Source organism: Drosophila tropicalis, unplaced genomic scaffold (genome assembly GCF_018151085.1).
Source record: "Drosophila tropicalis isolate 14030-0801.00 unplaced genomic scaffold, ASM1815108v1 contig_369, whole genome shotgun sequence".
NCBI lineage: Eukaryota > Metazoa > Arthropoda > Insecta > Diptera > Drosophilidae > Drosophila > Drosophila tropicalis.
This window is the reverse complement of record NW_027172829.1, coordinates 6,380-29,419: the sequence shown is the minus strand read 5'-3', so window position 1 is coordinate 29,419 and position 23,040 is coordinate 6,380. Positions and strand designations below refer to the sequence as shown.

Genomic DNA, 23,040 nt, shown 5'->3' with positions numbered 1-23,040 from the left:
TTATATATTATAATGAAGTTTAATGGTATTTATAAAAATACATATGAAAAATTATTGTTGAGTGGTACCTTCAAACATAAATGGGCGATTTCGAGAAAGCGTGGCACAAAACCTACTTAGGTGGTGTGATGTCGAGCATGGTCAGTCATATGTAATATCGGTACAGTTCTCAAATACATATGTCTTATGCATTTATAATCGGCAATGTCAATTTATTTATATATTATAATGAAGTTTAATGGTATTTATAAAAATACATATGAAAAATTATTGTTGAGTGGTACCTTCAAACATAAATGGGCGATTTCGAGAAAGCGTGGCACAAAACCTACTTAGGTGGTGTGATGTCGAGCATGGTCAGTCATATGTAATATCGGTACAGTTCTCAAATACATATGTCTTATGCATTTATAATCGGCAATGTCAATTTATTTATATATTATAATGAAGTTTAATGGTATTTATAAAAATACATATGAAAAATTATTGTTGAGTGGTACCTTCAAACATAAATGGGCGATTTCGAGAAAGCGTGGCACAAAACCTACTTAGGTGGTGTGATGTCGAGCATGGTCAGTCATATGTAATATCGGTACAGTTCTCAAATACATATGTCTTATGCATTTATAATCGGCAATGTCAATTTATTTATATATTATAATGAAGTTTAATGGTATTTATAAAAATACATATGAAAAATTATTGTTGAGTGGTACCTTCAAACATAAATGGGCGATTTCGAGAAAGCGTGGCACAAAACCTACTTAGGTGGTGTGATGTCGAGCATGGTCAGTCATATGTAATATCGGTACAGTTCTCAAATACATATGTCTTATGCATTTATAATCGGCAATGTCAATTTATTTATATATTATAATGAAGTTTAATGGTATTTATAAAAATACATATGAAAAATTATTGTTGAGTGGTACCTTCAAACATAAATGGGCGATTTCGAGAAAGCGTGTCACAAAACCTACTCATGATGAACAGTGGTTGTTCAGACTAATTGAAGGTTATGCTCTACTTCAAATTTAATATATCAAATAAAAAGATAATGAAAAAGCCTACCAAGGTATTCCAAGGTGTATGATGAAACGGTCTTAGGAGCGTTCTCTCTGCTGAAGTTTATTCACTGGTTATATTTGGATTTATCGTTAATACAAAATAAAGATTATGAGCATTAAATTAGTTCTTAGTTTAATTGTTCATAATCTTTAACCTTTTATATAAAAAGGTAAATATGAGAATTGCGTCATAAATCTTGTTATGTTCGCAAATTAACTAATTGATCTTTTATATAGAGCAAAATTATTATTTTTTTTTTAAAAAATCAAGTCATTTTTATTGAATTAACTTTTCCTTATAATTAAAAAACATTCGTCACATTAAATTTGAGTGATGGTTTTACTTAATATATAAAATCACACATTAAATATCAATTTCTATTTAAATTTTAAATTTAATATCAAAATACAAATGTTTATTTTATTTGAAAATAAACAAAATTAAAGCAAATGTGATTATATATTTTGTAAGTGTAAAAATAAAGATATTTTTGATCATTATTATTGAAAATTTATACAATTAATGAAAAACGAAAATGAACGCTATTAAATTTTGGCCGTATTCGTAAAATGTTACCACAAATAATATATTTTATTTTATTGAAAAATATATAATATTGTCAAGTATCTTTAAATATTTTAAAATATGCGTTTGTCTAAATTCATATATTCATGTTTTTAACAACACATTAAATAATAACATTATTCTGGTTGATCCTGCCAGTAGTTATATGCTTGTCTCAAAGATTAAGCCATGCATGTCTAAGTACACACGAATTAAAAGTGAAACCGCAAAAGGCTCATTATATCAGTTATGGTTCCTTAGATCGTTAACAGTTACTTGGATAACTGTGGTAATTCTAGAGCTAATACATGCAATTAAAACACGGACCTTTTGGGACGTGTGCTTTTATTAGACTAAAACCAAGCGATCAATTGATCGTTATATTGGTTGAACTCTAGATAACATGCAGATCGTATGGTCTTGTACCGACGACAGATCTTTCAAATGTCTGCCCTATCAACTTTTGATGGTAGTATCTAGGACTACCATGGTTGCAACGGGTAACGGGGAATCAGGGTTCGGTTCCGGAGAGGGAGCCTGAGAAACGGCTACCACATCTAAGGAAGGCAGCAGGCGCGTAAATTACCCACTCCCAGCTCGGGGAGGTAGTGACGAAAAATAACAATACAGGACTCATATCCGAGGCCCTGTAATTGGAATGAGTACACTTTAAATCCTTTAACAAGGACCAATTGGAGGGCAAGTCTGGTGCCAGCAGCCGCGGTAATTCCAGCTCCAATAGCGTATATTAAAGTTGTTGCGGTTAAAACGTTCGTAGTTGAACTTGTGCTTCATACGGGTAGTACAACATACATTTGTAGTTAGTACTATACCTTTATGTATGTAAGCGTATTATCGGTGGAGTTCTTATATGTAATTAAGTACTTGTACTTTTTTATATATTCCTCCTATTTAAAAACCTACATTAGTGCTCTTCATCGAGTGTTTTTGTGGGCCGGTACAATTACTTTGAACAAATTAGAGTGCTTAAAGCAGGCTTCAAATGCCTGAATATTCTGTGCATGGGATAATGAAATAAGACCTCTGTTCTGCTTTCATTGGTTTTCAGATCAAGAGGTAATGATTAATAGAAGCAGTTTGGGGGCATTAGTATTACGACGCGAGAGGTGAAATTCTTGGACCGTCGTAAGACTAACTTAAGCGAAAGCATTTGCCAAAGATGTTTTCATTAATCAAGAACGAAAGTTAGAGGTTCGAAGGCGATCAGATACCGCCCTAGTTCTAACCATAAACGATGCCAGCTAGCAATTGGGTGTAGCTACTTTTATGGCTCTCTCAGTCGCTTCCCGGGAAACCAAAGCTTTTGGGCTCCGGGGGAAGTATGGTTGCAAAGCTGAAACTTAAAGGAATTGACGGAAGGGCACCACCAGGAGTGGAGCCTGCGGCTTAATTTGACTCAACACGGGAAAACTTACCAGGTCCGAACATAAGTGTGTAAGACAGATTGATAGCTCTTTCTCGAATCTATGGGTGGTGGTGCATGGCCGTTCTTAGTTCGTGGAGTGATTTGTCTGGTTAATTCCGATAACGAACGAGACTCAAATATATTAAATAGATATCTTCAGGATTATGGTGTTGAAGCTTATATTGCCTTCATTCATGGTAGCAGTAAAATGTTTATTGTGTTTGAATGTGTTTATATAAGTGGAGCCGTACCTGTTGGTTTGTCCCATTATAAGGACACTAGCTTCTTAAATGGACAAATTGCGTCTAGCAATAATGAGATTGAGCAATAACAGGTCTGTGATGCCCTTAGATGTCCTGGGCTGCACGCGCGCTACAATGAAAGTATCAACGTGTATTTCCTAGACCGAGAGGTCCGGGTAAACCGCTGAACCACTTTCATGCTTGGGATTGTGAACTGAAACTGTTCACATGAACTTGGAATTCCTAGTAAGTGTGAGTCATTAACTCGCATTGATTACGTCCCTGCCCTTTGTGCACACCGCCCGTCGCTACTACCGATTGAATTATTTAGTGAGGTCTCCGGACGTGATCACTGTGACGCCTTGCGTGTTACGGTTGTTTCGCAAAAGTTGACCGAACTTGATTATTTAGAGGAAGTAAAAGTCGTAACAAGGTTTCCGTAGGTGAACCTGCGGAAGGATCATTATTGTATTTTCCAACCGTTATTAAAATAAATAAATTCCAAATTATTATAAGATATATAAGATGAAAATGAAATTAAAGATGAGAGCATAAGAACTAAATTCTATCCTATTTACCCAAGGATAAAAAAAAAGAGTATAAAATTAAACAACAATTGACGGACGGTAGCAAAATATGCTAAAACTCTTTAAATTATGGTGTTTTGCCAGCCATAAATAAAAATTATGTATTCCGATCGGAGATTGAAAATGATTTTTGTATATCTTATTTATTTGCGTGTATATGTACCATAATATACAGGCGTTGCGTATTGTATTGGCCATTATTGGTTTGGGCATTCAATGGTTAAAGCAACATCCCAAATGTACAATGTTGTACCTGCATTTAAGGTTAACGTTTTACATAATTTGATCGCTTACAAAATTTATCATCTTTTATAAATTATCAAGTCCAGTATTCAATCATTTATGTTAACTAAGACATTTCGCAGCATTCGTTTGGGTTAAGATTTTATTGAAGGAATTGATATATGCCAGTAAAATGGTGTATTTTTAATTTCTTTCAATAAAAATATTATTGACGTAATGAAATAAACAAACAATTTATTAATCACTCTAAGCGGTGGATCACTCGGCTCATGGGTCGATGAAGAACGCAGCAAACTGTGCGTCATCGTGTGAACTGCAGGACACATGAACATCGACATTTTGAACGCATATCGCAGTCCATGCTGTTATGGTACTTTAATTAATTTTAGAGTGCTGCTTGGACTACATATGGTTGAGGGTTGTAAGACTATGCTAAATAAGTTGTTTTAGTATTTTACGAAATATTAAAGCATATGGTATATTATTGGATATATATATATATGTATATTCATAATATTAATAATAATTGAAACACATTGGCTCTCATATGTATGAGAAAAATGAAGATGTATAATTTTCTTTTTCAAATCAAATGATACTGAGGAATGTTTAGCATAAAAAATATAAAATTTTAATCTAGAATTGCCTCTTATTAATGATATGAAATGAAAAACAATTGTCATAATATTATTCTTCACTTAAATTAGAAATTTACAATGGTTTTAATATATTTAATAATATATTTGTGTGTATATACAACCTCAACTCATATGGGACTACCCCCTGAATTTAAGCATATTAATTAGGGGAGGAAAAGAAACTAACAAGGATTTTCTTAGTAGCGGCGAGCGAAAAGAAAATAGTTCAGCACTAAGTCACTTTGTCTTTATGGCAAATGTGAGATGCAGTGTATGGAGCATCAATATTCTAGTATGAGAAATTAACGATTTAAGTCCTTCTTAAATGAGGCCATTTACCCATAGAGGGTGCCAGGCCCGTATAACGTTAATGATTACTAGATGGTGTTTCCAAAGAGTCGTGTTGCTTGATAGTGCAGCACTAAGTGGGTGGTAAACTCCATCTAAAACTAAATATAACCATGAGACCGATAGTAAACAAGTACCGTGAGGGAAAGTTGAAAAGAACTCTGAATAGAGAGTTAAATAGTACGTGAAACTGCTTAGAGGTTAAGCCCGATGAACCTGAATATCCATTATGGAAAATTCATCATTAGAGTTGTAATATTTCAATAATATTATAATAATAGTGTGCATTTTTTCCATATAAGGACATTGTAATCTATTAACATGAACCAAATTTATCATAAAATATGACTTATAGTTTATTTAAATTATTTTGCTTGCATTTTAACATAGAATAAATGTCATTAATTTGATAAAGTGTTGATAGATTTATATGAATACAGTGCGTTAATTTTTCGGAATTATATAATAGCATGATTATCATTGATTTTCTGTGTTTATTATATGCACTTGTATGATTAACAATGCGAAAGATTCAGGATACCTTCGGGACCCGTCTTGAAACACGGACCAAGGAGTCTAACATATGTGCAAGTTATTGGGATATAAACCTAATAGCATAATTAACTTGACTAATAATGGGATTAGTTTTTTAACTATTTATAGTTAATTAACACAATCCCGGGGCGTTCTATATAGTTATGTATAATGATATTTATATTATTTATACCTCTAACTGGAACGTACCTTGAGCATATATGCTGTGACCCGAAAGATGGTGAACTATACTTGATCAGGTTGAAGTCAGGGGAAACCCTGATGGAAGACCGAAACAGTTCTGACGTGCAAATCGATTGTCAGAATTGAGTATAGGGGCGAAAGACCAATCGAACCATCTAGTAGCTGGTTCCTTCCGAAGTTTCCCTCAGGATAGCTGGTGCATTTAAATGTTATATAAAATAATCTTATCTGGTAAAGCGAATGATTAGAGGCCTTAGGGTCGAAACGATCTTAACCTATTCTCAAACTTTAAATGGGTAAGAACCTTAACTTTCTTGATATGAAGTTTAAGGTTATGATATATTGTGCCCAGTGGGCCACTTTTGGTAAGCAGAACTGGCGCTGTGGGATGAACCAAACGTAATGTTACGGTGCCCAAATTAACAACTCATACAGAAACCATGAAAGGCGTTGGTTGCTTAAAACAGCAGGACGGTGATCATGGAAGTCGAAATCCGCTAAGGAGTGTGTAACAACTCACCTGCCGAAGCAACTAGCCCTTAAAATGGATGGCGCTTAAGTTGTATACCTATACATTACCGCTAAAGTAGATGATTTATATTATTTATAATATAAATTTTGAAACTTTAGTGAGTAGGAAGGTACAATGGTGTGCTTAGAAGTGTTTGGCGTAAGCCTGCATGGAGCCGCCATTGGTACAGATCTTGGTGGTAGTAGCAAATAATCGAATGAGACCTTGGAGGACTGAAGTGGAGAAGGGTTTCGTGTGAACAGTGGTTGATCACGAGTTAGTCGGTCCTAAGTTCAAGGCGAAAGCCGAAAATTTTCAAGTTTTAAATATGTCAAATAAATTAATCTAAAGTAAAACACTTGAATAATTTTGAACGAAAGGGAATACGGTTCCAATTCCGTAACCTGTTGAGTATCCGTTTGTTATTAAATATGGGCCTCGTGCTCATCCTGGCAACAGGAACGACCATAAAGAAGCCGTCGAGAGGTATCGGAAGAGTTTTCTTTTCTGTTTTATAGCCGTACTACCATGGAAGTCTTTCGCAGAGAGATATGGTAGATGGGCTAGAAGAGCATGACATATACTGTTGTGTCGATATTTTCTCCTCGGACCTTGAAAATTTATGGTGGGGATACGCAAACTTCTCAACAGGCCGTACCAATATCCGCAGCTGGTCTCCAAGGTGAAGAGTCTCTAGTCGATAGAATAATGTAGGTAAGGGAAGTCGGCAAATTAGATCCGTAACTTCGGGATAAGGATTGGCTCTGAAGATTGAGATAGTCGGGCTTGATTGGGAAACAATAACATGGTTTATGTGCTCGTTCTGGGTAAATAGAGTTTCTATCATTTATGATAGTTATTTGTTCCCCGGATAGTTAGTTACGTAGCCAATTGTGGAACTTTCTTGCTAAAATTTTTAAGAATACTAATTAATTTTAATTAGTTCTTTTAAATTATAACGATTATCAATTAACAATCAATTCAGAACTGGCACGGACTTGGGGAATCCGACTGTCTAATTAAAACAAAGCATTGTGATGGCCCTAGCGGGTGTTGACACAATGTGATTTCTGCCCAGTGCTCTGAATGTCAAAGTGAAGAAATTCAAGTAAGCGCGGGTCAACGGCGGGAGTAACTATGACTCTCTTAAGGTAGCCAAATGCCTCGTCATCTAATTAGTGACGCGCATGAATGGATTAACGAGATTCCTACTGTCCCTATCTACTATCTAGCGAAACCACAGCCAAGGGAACGGGCTTGGAATAATTAGCGGGGAAAGAAGACCCTTTTGAGCTTGACTCTAATCTGGCAGTGTAAGGAGACATAAGAGGTGTAGAATAAGTGGGAGATATTATTCCTTGTGTTTGATATCGCCAATGAAATACCACTACTCTTATTGTTTCCTTACTTACTTGATTAAATGGAACGTGTATCATTTCCTAGCCATTATACGGATATATTTATTATATCTTATGGTATTGGGTTTTGATGCAAGCTTCTTGATCAAAGTATCACGAGTTTGTTATATAATCGCAAACAAATTCTTTAATGAGAGATTGCATTTATGTATTTTCAATTTGAAATTTTTGGTATAACTCCAATTACTCAGGTATGATCCAATTCAAGGACATTGCCAGGTAGGGAGTTTGACTGGGGCGGTACATCTCTCAAATAATAACGGAGGTGTCCCAAGGCCAGCTCAGTGCGGACAGAAACCACACATAGAGCAAAAGGGCAAATGCTGACTTGATCTCGGTGTTCAGTACACACAGGGACAGCAAAAGCTCGGCCTATCGATCCTTTTGGTTTAAAGAGTTTTTAACAAGAGGTGTCAGAAAAGTTACCATAGGGATAACTGGCTTGTGGCGGCCAAGCGTTCATAGCGACGTCGCTTTTTGATCCTTCGATGTCGGCTCTTCCTATCATTGTGAAGCAAAATTCACCAAGCGTTGGATTGTTCACCCATGCAAGGGAACGTGAGCTGGGTTTAGACCGTCGTGAGACAGGTTAGTTTTACCCTACTAATGACAAAACGTTGTTGCGACAGCATTCCTGCGTAGTACGAGAGGAACCGCAGGTACGGACCAATGGCACAATACTTGTTCGAGCGAACAGTGGTATGACGCTACGTCCGTTGGATTATGCCTGAACGCCTCTAAGGTCGTATCCGTGCTGGACTGCAATGATAAATAAGGGGCAATTTGCATTGTATGGCTTCTAAACCATTAAAAGTTTATTTTATAAACGACAATGGATGTGATGCCAATGTTATTTGTAACATAGTAAATTGGGAGGATCTTCGATCACCTGATGCCGCGCTAGTTACTTATTAAAACATTATTTAATACAATGACAAAGCCTAGAATCAATTGTAAACGACTTTTGTAACAGGCAAGGTGTTGTAAGTGGTTGAGCAGCTGCCATACTGCGATCCACTGAAGCTTATCCTTTGCTTGATGATTCGATTTTTAAATTGCCGATGTATTTTTATTATATGGAGAGTATTTCATATAATAAGTATTATTATTTATTATAAGTATATAACTTAAAAGAACGAAAACGGCGGTTCCAACTGTGATCGTCATAATGTACCCAAATGAATCGTCATCATTTTAGTGACGCAACATATGTATTTTAAGAGATTCCTACTGTCCCTATTAAAAAGGGAAAATAAAATTATTATAAGTATATAACTTAAAAGAACGAAAACGGCGGTTCCAACTGTGATCGTCATAATGTACCCAAATGAATCGTCATCATTTTAGTGACGCAACATATGTATTTTAAGAGATTCCTACTGTCCCTATTAAAAAGGGAAAATAAAATTATTATAAGTATATAACTTAAAAGAACGAAAACGGCGGTTCCAACTGTGATCGTCATAATGTACCCAAATGAATCGTCATCATTTTAGTGACGCAACATATGTATTTTAAGAGATTCCTACTGTCCCTATTAAAAAGGGAAAATAAAATTATTATAAGTATATAACTTAAAAGAACGAAATCGGCGGTTCCAACTGTGATCGTCATAATGTACCCAAATGAATCGTCATCATTTTAGTGACGCAACATATGTATTTTAAGAGATTCCTACTGTCCCTATTACAAAGGGAAAATATAATTATTATAAGTATATAACTTAAAAGAACGAAAATGGCGGTTTCAACTGTGATCGTCATAATGTACCCAAATGAATCGTCATCATTTTAGTGACGCAACATATGTATTTTAAGAGATTCCTACTGTCCCTATTACAAAGGGAAAATAAAATTATTTTAAGTATATAACTTAAAAGAACGAAAATGGCGGTTTCAACTGTGATCGTCATAATGTAGCCAAAAAAATGAATCGTCATCATTTTAGTGACATCAATATAATGTATTTTAAAGAGATTCTCATAAATGTCAACGTATGGGATTTATTATATTATCCCATTTATATGAAAAAAAATAAAATTATATACAAATCCATATATATGGGATATGCATTTTGTATAAATATCTCATATCATATGAAAAAAATATCATAACGTATGGGATTTATTTATTATCCCATTTATATGAAAAAAATGAATTGTAATCTTATATTAGTGATGCATTTTGTATAAATATTGGATTAAAAATATCATACGTATGGGATTTATTTATTATCCCCATTATATTGAAAAAAATATAGGGAACATCCATATCATATGGGATATGCATTTTGTATAAATATCTCATATCATATGAAAAAATATCATAACGTATGGGATTTATTTATTATCCCATTTATAATAAATTTTTTTTAAAAAAAAAATTTCAATATCATATGGGATATGCATTTTGTATAAATATCTCATATCATATGAAAAAATATCATAACGTATGGGATTTATTTATTATCCCATTTATATGAAAAAAATTTCAATATCATATGGGAACTTCCATATCATATGGGATATGCATTTTGTATAAATATCTCATATCATATGAAAAAATATCATAACGTATGGGATTTATTTATTATCCCATTTATATGAAAAAAATTTTACTCAATATTAAAGGAACATTAATTTTCCCATTTACATATGGGAACATCCATATCATATGGGATATGCATTTTGTATAAATATCTCATATCATATGAAAAAATATCATAACGTATGGGATTTATTTATTATCCCATTTATATGAAAAAAATTTCAATATCATATGGGAATATAGGGATATGCATTTTGTATAAATATCTCATATCATATGAAAAAATATCATAACGTATGGGATTTATTTATTATCCCATTTATATGAAAAAAATTTCAATATCATATGGGATATGCATTTTGTATAAATATCTCATATCATATGAAAAAATATCATAACGTATGGGATTTATTTATTATCCCATTTATATGAAAAAAAATTTCAATATCATATGGGATATGCATTTTGTATAAATATCTCATATCATATGAAAAAATATCATAACGTATGGGATTTATTTATTATACCATTTATATGAAAAAAAATTTTACTCAATATTAAAAATATAAATTATGCCCACTTATCATATGGGAACATCCATATCATATGGGAAATGCATATCGTATGAACATCTCATATCATATGAAAAAATATCATAACGTATGGGATTTATTTATTATCCCATTTATATGAAAAAAATTTCAATATCATATGGGAACATCCATATCATATGGGATATGCATTTTGTATAAATATCTCATATCATATGAAAAAATATCATAACGTATGGGATTTATTTATTATCTCATTTATATGAAAAAAATTTCAATATCATATGGGAACTTCCATATCATATGGGATATGCATTTTGTATAAATATCTCATATCATATGAAAAAATATCATAACGTATGGGATTTATTTATTATCCCATTTATATGAAAAAAAATTTTACTTAATATTAAAAATATAAATTTTGCCCATTTATCATATGGGAACATCCATATCATATGGGATATGCATATCGTATGAACATTTCATATCATATGAAAAAATATCATAACGTATGGGATTTATTTATTATCCCATTTATATGAAAAAAAATTTTACTCAATATTGAAAATATTTATTTTGCCCATTTATCATATGGGAACATCCATATCATATGGGATATGCATATCGTATAAATATCTCATATCATATGAAAAAATATCATAACGTATGGGGCTTATTTATTATCCCATTTATATGAAAAAAATTTCAATATCATATGGGAACATCCATATCATATGGGATATGCATTTTGTATAAATATCTCATATCATATGAAAAAATATCATAACGTATGGGATTTATTTATTATCCCATTTATATGAAAAAAATTTCAATATCATATGGGATATGCATTTTGTATAAATATCTCATATCATATGAAAAAATATCATAACGTATGGGATTTATTTATTATACCATTTATATGAAAAAAATTTTACTCAATATTAAAAATATAAATTATGCCCACTTATCATATGGGAACATCCATATCATATGGGAAATGCATATCGTATGAACATCTCATATCATATGAAAAAATATCATAACGTATGGGATTTATTTATTATCCCATTTATTTGAAAAAAATTTCAATATCATATGGGAACATCCATATCATATGGGATATGCATTTTGTATAAATATCTCATATCATATGAAAAAATATCATAACGTATGGGATTTATTTATTATCTCATTTATATGAAAAAAATTTCAATATCATATGGGAACTTCCATATCATATGGGATATGCATTTTGTATAAATATCTCATATCATATGAAAAAAATATCATAACGTATGGGATTTATTTATTATCCCATTTATATGAAAAAAAATTTTACTCAGTATTGAAAATATTTATTTTGCCCATTTATCATATGGGAACATCCATATCATATGGGATATGCATATCGTATAAATATCTCATATCATATGAAAAAATATCATAACGTATGGGGCTTATTTATTATCCCATTTATATGAAAAAAAATTTTACTCAATATTAAAAATATAAAATTTTGCTCATTTATCATATGGGATCATCCATATCATATGGGATATGCATATCGTATAAAAACATATTTATAAAAAAATGTTAATTTATTATTGAGCGGTACCTTCACACATAAATGGGCGATTTCGAGAATGCGTGGCACAAAACCTACTTAGGTGGTGTGATGTCGAGCATGGTCAGTCATATGTAATATCGGTACAGTTCTCAAATACATATGTCTTATGCATTTATAATCGGCAATGTCAATTTATTTATATATTATAATGAAGTTTAATGGTATTTATAAAAATACATATGAAAAATTATTGTTGAGTGGTACCTTCAAACATAAATGGGCGATTTCGAGAAAGCGTGGCACAAAACCTACTTAGGTGGTGTGATGTCGAGCATGGTCAGTCATATGTAATATCGGTACAGTTCTCAAATACATATGTCTTATGCATTTATAATCGGCAATGTCAATTTATTTATATATTATATTGAAGTTTAATGGTATTTATAAAAATACATATGAAAAATTATTGTTGAGTGGTACCTTCAAACATAAATGGGCGATTTCGAGAAAGCGTGGCACAAAACCTACTTAGGTGGTGTGATGTCGAGCATGGTCAGTCATATGTAATATCGGTACAGTTCTCAAATACATATGTCTTATGCATTTATAATCGGCAATGTCAATTTATTTATATATTATAATGAAGTTTAATGGTATTTATAAAAATACATATGAAAAATTATTGTTGAGTGGTACCTTCAAACATAAATGGGCGATTTCGAGAAAGCGTGGCACAAAACCTACTTAGGTGGTGTGATGTCGAGCATGGTCAGTCATATGTAATATCGGTACAGTTCTCAAATACATATGTCTTATGCATTTATAATCGGCAATGTCAATTTATTTATATATTATAATGAAGTTTAATGGTATTTATAAAAATACATATGAAAAATTATTGTTGAGTGGTACCTTCAAACATAAATGGGCGATTTCGAGAAAGCGTGGCACAAAACCTACTTAGGTGGTGTGATGTCGAGCATGGTCAGTCATATGTAATATCGGTACAGTTCTCAAATACATATGTCTTATGCATTTATAATCGGCAATGTCAATTTATTTATATATTATAATGAAGTTTAATGGTATTTATAAAAATACATATGAAAAATTATTGTTGAGTGGTACCTTCAAACATAAATGGGCGATTTCGAGAAAGCGTGGCACAAAACCTACTTAGGTGGTGTGATGTCGAGCATGGTCAGTCATATGTAATATCGGTACAGTTCTCAAATACATATGTCTTATGCATTTATAATCGGCAATGTCAATTTATTTATATATTATAATGAAGTTTAATGGTATTTATAAAAATACATATGAAAAATTATTGTTGAGTGGTACCTTCAAACATAAATGGGCGATTTCGAGAAAGCGTGGCACAAAACCTACTTAGGTGGTGTGATGTCGAGCATGGTCAGTCATATGTAATATCGGTACAGTTCTCAAATACATATGTCTTATGCATTTATAATCGGCAATGTCAATTTATTTATATATTATAATGAAGTTTAATGGTATTTATAAAAATACATATGAAAAATTATTGTTGAGTGGTACCTTCAAACATAAATGGGCGATTTCGAGAAAGCGTGTCACAAAACCTACTCATGATGAACAGTGGTTGTTCAGACTAATTGAAGGTTATGCTCTACTTCAAATTTAATATATCAAATAAAAAGATAATGAAAAAGCCTACCAAGGTATTCCAAGGTGTATGATGAAACGGTCTTAGGAGCGTTCTCTCTGCTGAAGTTTATTCACTGGTTATATTTGGATTTATCGTTAATACAAAATAAAGATTATGAGCATTAAATTAGTTCTTAGTTTAATTGTTCATAATCTTTAACCTTTTTATATAAAAAGGTAAATATGAGAATTGCGTCATAAATCTTGTTATGTTCGCAAATTAACTAATTGATCTTTTATATAGAGCAAAATTATTATTTTTTTTTATTAAAATCAAGTCATTTTTATTGAATTAACTTTTCCTTATAATTAAAAAACATTCGTCACATTAAATTTGAGTGATGGTTTTACTTAATATATAAAATCACACATTAAATATCAATTTCTATTTAAATTTTAAATTTAATATCAAAATACAAATGTTTATTTTATTTGAAAATAAACAAAATTAAAGCAAATGTGATTATATATTTTGTAAGTGTAAAAATAAAGATATTTTTGATCATTATTATTGAAAATTTATACAATTAATGAAAAACGAAAATGAACGCTATTAAATTTTGGCCGTATTCGTAAAATGTTACCACAAATAATATATTTTATTTTATTGAAAAATATATAATATTGTCAAGTATCTTTAAATATTTTAAAATATGCGTTTGTCTAAATTCATATATTCATGTTTTTAACAACACATTAAATAATAACATTATTCTGGTTGATCCTGCCAGTAGTTATATGCTTGTCTCAAAGATTAAGCCATGCATGTCTAAGTACACACGAATTAAAAGTGAAACCGCAAAAGGCTCATTATATCAGTTATGGTTCCTTAGATCGTTAACAGTTACTTGGATAACTGTGGTAATTCTAGAGCTAATACATGCAATTAAAACACGGACCTTTTGGGACGTGTGCTTTTATTAGACTAAAACCAAGCGATCAATTGATCGTTATATTGGTTGAACTCTAGATAACATGCAGATCGTATGGTCTTGTACCGACGACAGATCTTTCAAATGTCTGCCCTATCAACTTTTGATGGTAGTATCTAGGACTACCATGGTTGCAACGGGTAACGGGGAATCAGGGTTCGGTTCCGGAGAGGGAGCCTGAGAAACGGCTACCACATCTAAGGAAGGCAGCAGGCGCGTAAATTACCCACTCCCAGCTCGGGGAGGTAGTGACGAAAAATAACAATACAGGACTCATATCCGAGGCCCTGTAATTGGAATGAGTACACTTTAAATCCTTTAACAAGGACCAATTGGAGGGCAAGTCTGGTGCCAGCAGCCGCGGTAATTCCAGCTCCAATAGCGTATATTAAAGTTGTTGCGGTTAAAACGTTCGTAGTTGAACTTGTGCTTCATACGGGTAGTACAACATACATTTGTAGTTAGTACTATACCTTTATGTATGTAAGCGTATTATCGGTGGAGTTCTTATATGTAATTAAGTACTTGTACTTTTTATATATTCCTCCTATTTAAAAACCTACATTAGTGCTCTTCATCGAGTGTTTTTGTGGGCCGGTACAATTACTTTGAACAAATTAGAGTGCTTAAAGCAGGCTTCAAATGCCTGAATATTCTGTGCATGGGATAATGAAATAAGACCTCTGTTCTGCTTTCATTGGTTTTCAGATCAAGAGGTAATGATTAATAGAAGCAGTTTGGGGGCATTAGTATTACGACGCGAGAGGTGAAATTCTTGGACCGTCGTAAGACTAACTTAAGCGAAAGCATTTGCCAAAGATGTTTTCATTAATCAAGAACGAAAGTTAGAGGTTCGAAGGCGATCAGATACCGCCCTAGTTCTAACCATAAACGATGCCAGCTAGCAATTGGGTGTAGCTACTTTTATGGCTCTCTCAGTCGCTTCCCGGGAAACCAAAGCTTTTGGGCTCCGGGGGAAGTATGGTTGCAAAGCTGAAACTTAAAGGAATTGACGGAAGGGCACCACCAGGGAGTGGAGCCTGCGGCTTAATTTGACTCAACACGGGAAAACTTACCAGGTCCGAACATAAGTGTGTAAGACAGATTGATAGCTCTTTCTCGAATCTATGGGTGGTGGTGCATGGCCGTTCTTAGTTCGTGGAGTGATTTGTCTGGTTAATTCCGATAACGAACGAGACTCAAATATATTAAATAGATATCTTCAGGATTATGGTGTTGAAGCTTATATTGCCTTCATTCATGGTAGCAGTAAAATGTTTATTGTGTTTGAATGTGTTTATATAAGTGGAGCCGTACCTGTTGGTTTGTCCCATTATAAGGACACTAGCTTCTTAAATGGACAAATTGCGTCTAGCAATAATGAGATTGAGCAATAACAGGTCTGTGATGCCCTTAGATGTCCTGGGCTGCACGCGCTACAATGAAAGTATCAACGTGTATTTCCTAGACCGAGAGGTCCGGGTAAACCGCTGAACCACTTTCATGCTTGGGATTGTGAACTGAAACTGTTCACATGAACTTGGAATTCCTAGTAAGTGTGAGTCATTAACTCGCATTGATTACGTCCCTGCCCTTTGTGCACACCGCCCGTCGCTACTACCGATTGAATTATTTAGTGAGGTCTCCGGACGTGATCACTGTGACGCCTTGCGTGTTACGGTTGTTTCGCAAAAGTTGACCGAACTTGATTATTTAGAGGAAGTAAAAGTCGTAACAAGGTTTCCGTAGGTGAACCTGCGGAAGGATCATTATTGTATTTTCCAACCGTTATTAAAATAAATAAATTCCAAATTATTATAAGATATATAAGATGAAAATGAAATTTAAGATGAGAGCATAAGAACTAAATTCTATCCTATTTACCCAAGGATAAAAAAAAAAGAGTATAAAATTAAACAACAATTGACGGACGGTAGCAAAATATGCTAAAACTCTTTAAATTATGGTGTTTTGCCAGCCATAAATAAAAATTATGTATTCCGATCGGAGATTGAAAATGATTTTTGTATATCTTATTTATTTGCGTGTATATGTACCATAATATACAGGCGTTGCGTATTGTATTGGCCATTATTGGTTTGGGCATTCAATGGTTAAAGCAACATCCCAAATGTACAATGTTGTACCTGCATTTAAGGTTAACGTTTTACATAATTTGATCGCTTACAAAATTTATCATCTTTTATAAATTATCAAGTCCAGTATTCAATCATTTATGTTAACTAAGACATTTCGCAGCATTCGTTTGGGTTAAGATTTTATTGAAGGAATTGATATATGCCAGTAAAATGGTGTATTTTTAATTTCTTTCAATAAAAATATTATTGACGTAATGAAATAAACAAACAATTTATTAATCACTCTAAGCGGTGGATCACTCGGCTCATGGGTCGATGAAGAACGCAGCAAACTGTGCGTCATCGTGTGAACTGCAGGACACATGAACATCGACATTTTGAACGCATATCGCAGTCCATGCTGTTATGGTACTTTAATTAATTTTAGAGTGCTGCTTGGACTACATATGGTTGAGGGTTGTAAGACTATGCTAAATAAGTTGTTTTAGTATTTTACGAAATATTAAAGCATATGGTATATTATTGGATATATATATATATGTATATTCATAATATTAATAATAATTGAAACACATTGGCTCTCATATGTATGAGAAAAATGAAGATGTATAATTTTCTTTTTCAAATCAAATGATACTGAGGAATGTTTAGCATAAAAAATATAAAATTTTAATCTAGAATTGCCTCTTATTAATGATATGAAATGAAAAACAATTGTCATAATATTATTCTTCACTTAAATTAGAAATTTACAATGGTTTTAATATATTTAATAATATATTTGTGTGTATATACAACCTCAACTCATATGGGACTACCCCCTGAATTTAAGCATATTAATTAGGGGAGGAAAAGAAACTAACAAGGATTTTCTTAGTAGCGGCGAGCGAAAAGAAAATAGTTCAGCACTAAGTCACTTTGTCTTTATGGCAAATGTGAGATGCAGTGTATGGAGCATCAATATTCTAGTATGAGAAATTAACGATTTAAGTCCTTCTTAAATGAGGCCATTTACCCATAGAGGGTGCCAGGCCCGTATAACGTTAATGATTACTAGATGGTGTTTCCAAAGAGTCGTGTTGCTTGATAGTGCAGCACTAAGTGGGTGGTAAACTCCATCTAAAACTAAATATAACCATGAGACCGATAGTAAACAAGTACCGTGAGGGAAAGTTGAAAAGAACTCTGAATAGAGAGTTAAATAGTACGTGAAACTGCTTAGAGGTTAAGCCCGATGAACCTGAATATCCATTATGGAAAATTCATCATTAGAGTTGTAATATTTCAATAATATTATAATAATAGTGTGCATTTTTTCCATATAAGGACATTGTAATCTATTAACATGAACCAAATTTATCATAAAATATGACTTATAGTTTATTTAAATTATTTTGCTTGCATTTTAACATAGAATAAATGTCATTAATTTGATAAAGTGTTGATAGATTTATATGAATACAGTGCGTTAATTTTTCGGAATTATATAATAGCATGATTATCATTGATTTTCTGTGTTTATTATATGCACTTGTATGATTAACAATGCGAAAGATTCAGGATACCTTCGGGACCCGTCTTGAAACACGGACCAAGGAGTCTAACATATGTGCAAGTTATTGGGATATAAACCTAATAGCATAATTAACTTGACTAATAATGGGATTAGTTTTTTAACTATTTATAGTTAATTAACACAATCCCGGGGCGTTCTATATAGTTATGTATAATGATATTTATATTATTTATACCTCTAACTGGAACGTACCTTGAGCATATATGCTGTGACCCGAAAGATGGTGAACTATACTTGATCAGGTTGAAGTCAGGGGAAACCCTGATGGAAGACCGAAACAGTTCTGACGTGCAAATCGATTGTCAGAATTGAGTATAGGGGCGAAAGACCAATCGAACCATCTAGTAGCTGGTTCCTTCCGAAGTTTCCCTCAGGATAGCTGGTGCATTTAAATGTTATATAAAATAATCTTATCTGGTAAAGCGAATGATTAGAGGCCTTAGGGTCGAAACGATCTTAACCTATTCTCAAACTTTAAATGGGTAAGAACCTTAACTTTCTTGATATGAAGTTTAAGGTTATGATATATTGTGCCCAGTGGGCCACTTTTGGTAAGCAGAACTGGCGCTGTGGGATGAACCAAACGTAATGTTACGGTGCCCAAATTAACAACTCATACAGAAACCATGAAAGGCGTTGGTTGCTTAAAACAGCAGGACGGTGATCATGGAAGTCGAAATCCGCTAAGGAGTGTGTAACAACTCACCTGCCGAAGCAACTAGCCCTTAAAATGGATGGCGCTTAAGTTGTATACCTATACATTACCGCTAAAGTAGATGATTTATATTATTTATAATATAAATTTTGAAACTTTAGTGAGTAGGAAGGTACAATGGTGTGCTTAGAAGTGTTTGGCGTAAGCCTGCATGGAGCCGCCATTGGTACAGATCTTGGTGGTAGTAGCAAATAATCGAATGAGACCTTGGAGGACTGAAGTGGAGAAGGGTTTCGTGTGAACAGTGGTTGATCACGAGTTAGTCGGTCCTAAGTTCAAGGCGAAAGCCGAAAATTTTCAAGTTTTAAATATGTCAAATAAATTAATCTAAAGTAAAACACTTGAATAATTTTGAACGAAAGGGAATACGGTTCCAATTCCGTAACCTGTTGAGTATCCGTTTGTTATTAAATATGGGCCTCGTGCTCATCCTGGCAACAGGAACGACCATAAAGAAGCCGTCGAGAGGTATCGGAAGAGTTTTCTTTTCTGTTTTATAGCCGTACTACCATGGAAGTCTTTCGCAGAGAGATATGGTAGATGGGCTAGAAGAGCATGACATATACTGTTGTGTCGATATTTTCTCCTCGGACCTTGAAAATTTATGGTGGGGATACGCAAACTTCTCAACAGGCCGTACCAATATCCGCAGCTGGTCTCCAAGGTGAAGAGTCTCTAGTCGATAGAATAATGTAGGTAAGGGAAGTCGGCAAATTAGATCCGTAACTTCGGGATAAGGATTGGCTCTGAAGATTGAGATAGTCGGGCTTGATTGGGAAACAATAACATGGTTTATGTGCTCGTTCTGGGTAAATAGAGTTTCTATCATTTATGATAGTTATTTGTTCCCCGGATAGTTAGTTACGTAGCCAATTGTGGAACTTTCTTGCTAAAATTTTTAAGAATACTAATTAATTTTAATTAGTTCTTTTAAATTATAACGATTATCAATTAACAATCAATTCAGAACTGGCACGGACTTGGGGAATCCGACTGTCTAATTAAAACAAAGCATTGTGATGGCCCTAGCGGGTGTTGACACAATGTGATTTCTGCCCAGTGCTCTGAATGTCAAAGTGAAGAAATTCAAGTAAGCGCGGGTCAACGGCGGGAGTAACTATGACTCTCTTAAGGTAGCCAAATGCCTCGTCATCTAATTAGTGACGCGCATGAATGGATTAACGAGATTCCTACTGTCCCTATCTACTATCTAGCGAAACCACAGCCAAGGGAACGGGCTTGGAATAATTAGCGGGGAAAGAAGACCCTTTTGAGCTTGACTCTAATCTGGCAGTGTAAGGAGACATAAGAGGTGTAGAATAAGTGGGAGATATTATTCCTTGTGTTTGATATCGCCAATGAAATACCACTACTCTTATTGTTTCCTTACTTACTTGATTAAATGGAACGTGTATCATTTCCTAGCCATTATACGGATATATTTATTATATCTTATGGTATTGGGTTTTGATGCAAGCTTCTTGATCAAAGTATCACGAGTTTGTTATATAATCGCAAACAAATTCTTTAATGAGAGATTGCATTTATGTATTTTCAATTTGAAATTTTTGGTATAACTCCAATTACTCAGGTATGATCCAATTCAAGGACATTGCCAGGTAGGGAGTTTGACTGGGGCGGTACATCTCTCAAATAATAACGGAGGTGTCCCAAGGCCAGCTCAGTGCGGACAGAAACCACACATAGAGCAAAAGGGCAAATGCTGACTTGATCTCGGTGTTCAGTACACACAGGGACAGCAAAAGCTCGGCCTATCGATCCTTTTGGTTTAAAGAGTTTTTAACAAGAGGTGTCAGAAAAGTTACCATAGGGATAACTGGCTTGTGGCGGCCAAGCGTTCATAGCGACGTCGCTTTTTGATCCTTCGATGTCGGCTCTTCCTATCATTGTGAAGCAAAATTCACCAAGCGTTGGATTGTTCACCCATGCAAGGGAACGTGAGCTGGGTTTAGACCGTCGTGAGACAGGTTAGTTTTACCCTACTAATGACAAAACGTTGTTGCGACAGCATTCCTGCGTAGTACGAGAGGAACCGCAGGTACGGACCAATGGCACAATACTTGTTCGAGCGAACAGTGGTATGACGCTACGTCCGTTGGATTATGCCTGAACGCCTCTAAGGTCGTATCCGTGCTGGACTGCAATGATAAATAAGGGGCAATTTGCATTGTATGGCTTCTAAACCATTAAAAGTTTATTTTATAAACGACAATGGATGTGATGCCAATGTTATTTGTAACATAGTAAATTGGGAGGATCTTCGATCACCTGATGCCGCGCTAGTTACTTATTAAAACATTATTTAATACAATGACAAAGCCTAGAATCAATTGTAAACGACTTTTGTAACAGGCAAGGTGTTGTAAGTGGTTGAGCAGCTGCCATACTGCGATCCACTGAAGCTTATCCTTTGCTTGATGATTCGATTTTTAAATTGCCGATGTATTTTTATTATATGGAGAGTATTTCATATAATAAGTATTATTATTTATTATAAGTATATAACTTAAAAGAACGAAAACGGCGGTTCCAACTGTGATCGTCATAATGTACCCAAATGAATCGTCATCATTTTAGTGACGCAACATATGTATTTTAAGAGATTCCTACTGTCCCTATTAAAAAGGGAAAATAAAATTATTATAAGTATATAACTTAAAAGAACGAAAACGGCGGTTCCAACTGTGATCGTCATAATGTACCCAAATGAATCGTCATCATTTTAGTGACGCAACATATGTATTTTAAGAGATTCCTACTGTCCCTATTAAAAAGGGAAAATAAAATTATTATAAGTATATAACTTAAAAGAACGAAAACGGCGGTTCCAACTGTGATCGTCATAATGTACCCAAATGAATCGTCATCATTTTAGTGACGCAACATATGTATTTTAAGAGATTCCTACTGTCCCTATTAAAAAGGGAAAATAAAATTATTATAAGTATATAACTTAAAAGAACGAAAATCGGCGGTTCCAACTGTGATCGTCATAATGTACCCAAATGAATCGTCATCATTTTAGTGACGCAACATATGTATTTTAAGAGATTCCTACTGTCCCTATTACAAAGGGAAAATAAAATTATTATAAGTATATAACTTAAAAGAACGAAAATGGCGGTTTCAACTGTGATCGTCATAATGTACCCAAATGAATCGTCATCATTTTAGTGACGCAACATATGTATTTTAAGAGATTCCTACTGTCCCTATTACAAAGGGAAAATAAAATTATTTTAAGTATATAACTTAAAAGAACGAAAATGGCGGTTTCAACTGTGATCGTCATAATGTAGCCAAATGAATCGTAATCTTTTTAGTGATGCAATAAAATGTGGATTACAAATTCCTTTACTGTCCCTTTATTATCAAAAAAATTAAAATATTAAAAAATAGGGGAACATCCATATTATGGGATATGCATATTGTATGAATATCTCATATCATATGAAAAAATATCATAACGTATGGGATTTATTTATTATCCCATTTATATGAAAAAATAAAAAATGTGGATTACAAATTCTCTATTATATAAAAAATATCATAATA

At 33.5% G+C, this 23,040-nt stretch overlaps 6 non-coding genes across 6 annotated transcripts; all 6 read left to right on the top strand.

The window, feature by feature from the left end:
• The first annotated feature begins 1,771 nt into the window (after positions 1-1,771).
• Positions 1,772-3,766, top strand: LOC137572508 (small subunit ribosomal RNA). The gene has a single exon (XR_011031680.1). It is a non-coding gene; the product is annotated as a small subunit ribosomal RNA (ribosomal RNA).
• Positions 3,767-4,372: 606 nt separating this feature from the next.
• Positions 4,373-4,551, top strand: LOC137572507 (5.8S ribosomal RNA). Its single transcript, XR_011031679.1, has one exon. It is a non-coding gene; the product is annotated as a 5.8S ribosomal RNA (ribosomal RNA).
• Positions 4,552-4,886: 335 nt separating this feature from the next.
• LOC137572506 (large subunit ribosomal RNA) lies at positions 4,887-8,830 on the top strand. Its single transcript, XR_011031678.1, has one exon. It is a non-coding gene; the product is annotated as a large subunit ribosomal RNA (ribosomal RNA).
• A 6,023-nt stretch (positions 8,831-14,853) lies between these two features.
• On the top strand, positions 14,854-16,846 carry LOC137572509 (small subunit ribosomal RNA). Its single transcript, XR_011031681.1, has one exon. It is a non-coding gene; the product is annotated as a small subunit ribosomal RNA (ribosomal RNA).
• Positions 16,847-17,453: 607 nt separating this feature from the next.
• On the top strand, positions 17,454-17,632 carry LOC137572504 (5.8S ribosomal RNA). Its single transcript, XR_011031676.1, has one exon. It is a non-coding gene; the product is annotated as a 5.8S ribosomal RNA (ribosomal RNA).
• Positions 17,633-17,967: 335 nt separating this feature from the next.
• Positions 17,968-21,911, top strand: LOC137572505 (large subunit ribosomal RNA). The gene has a single exon (XR_011031677.1). It is a non-coding gene; the product is annotated as a large subunit ribosomal RNA (ribosomal RNA).
• Positions 21,912-23,040: the final 1,129 nt, after the last annotated feature.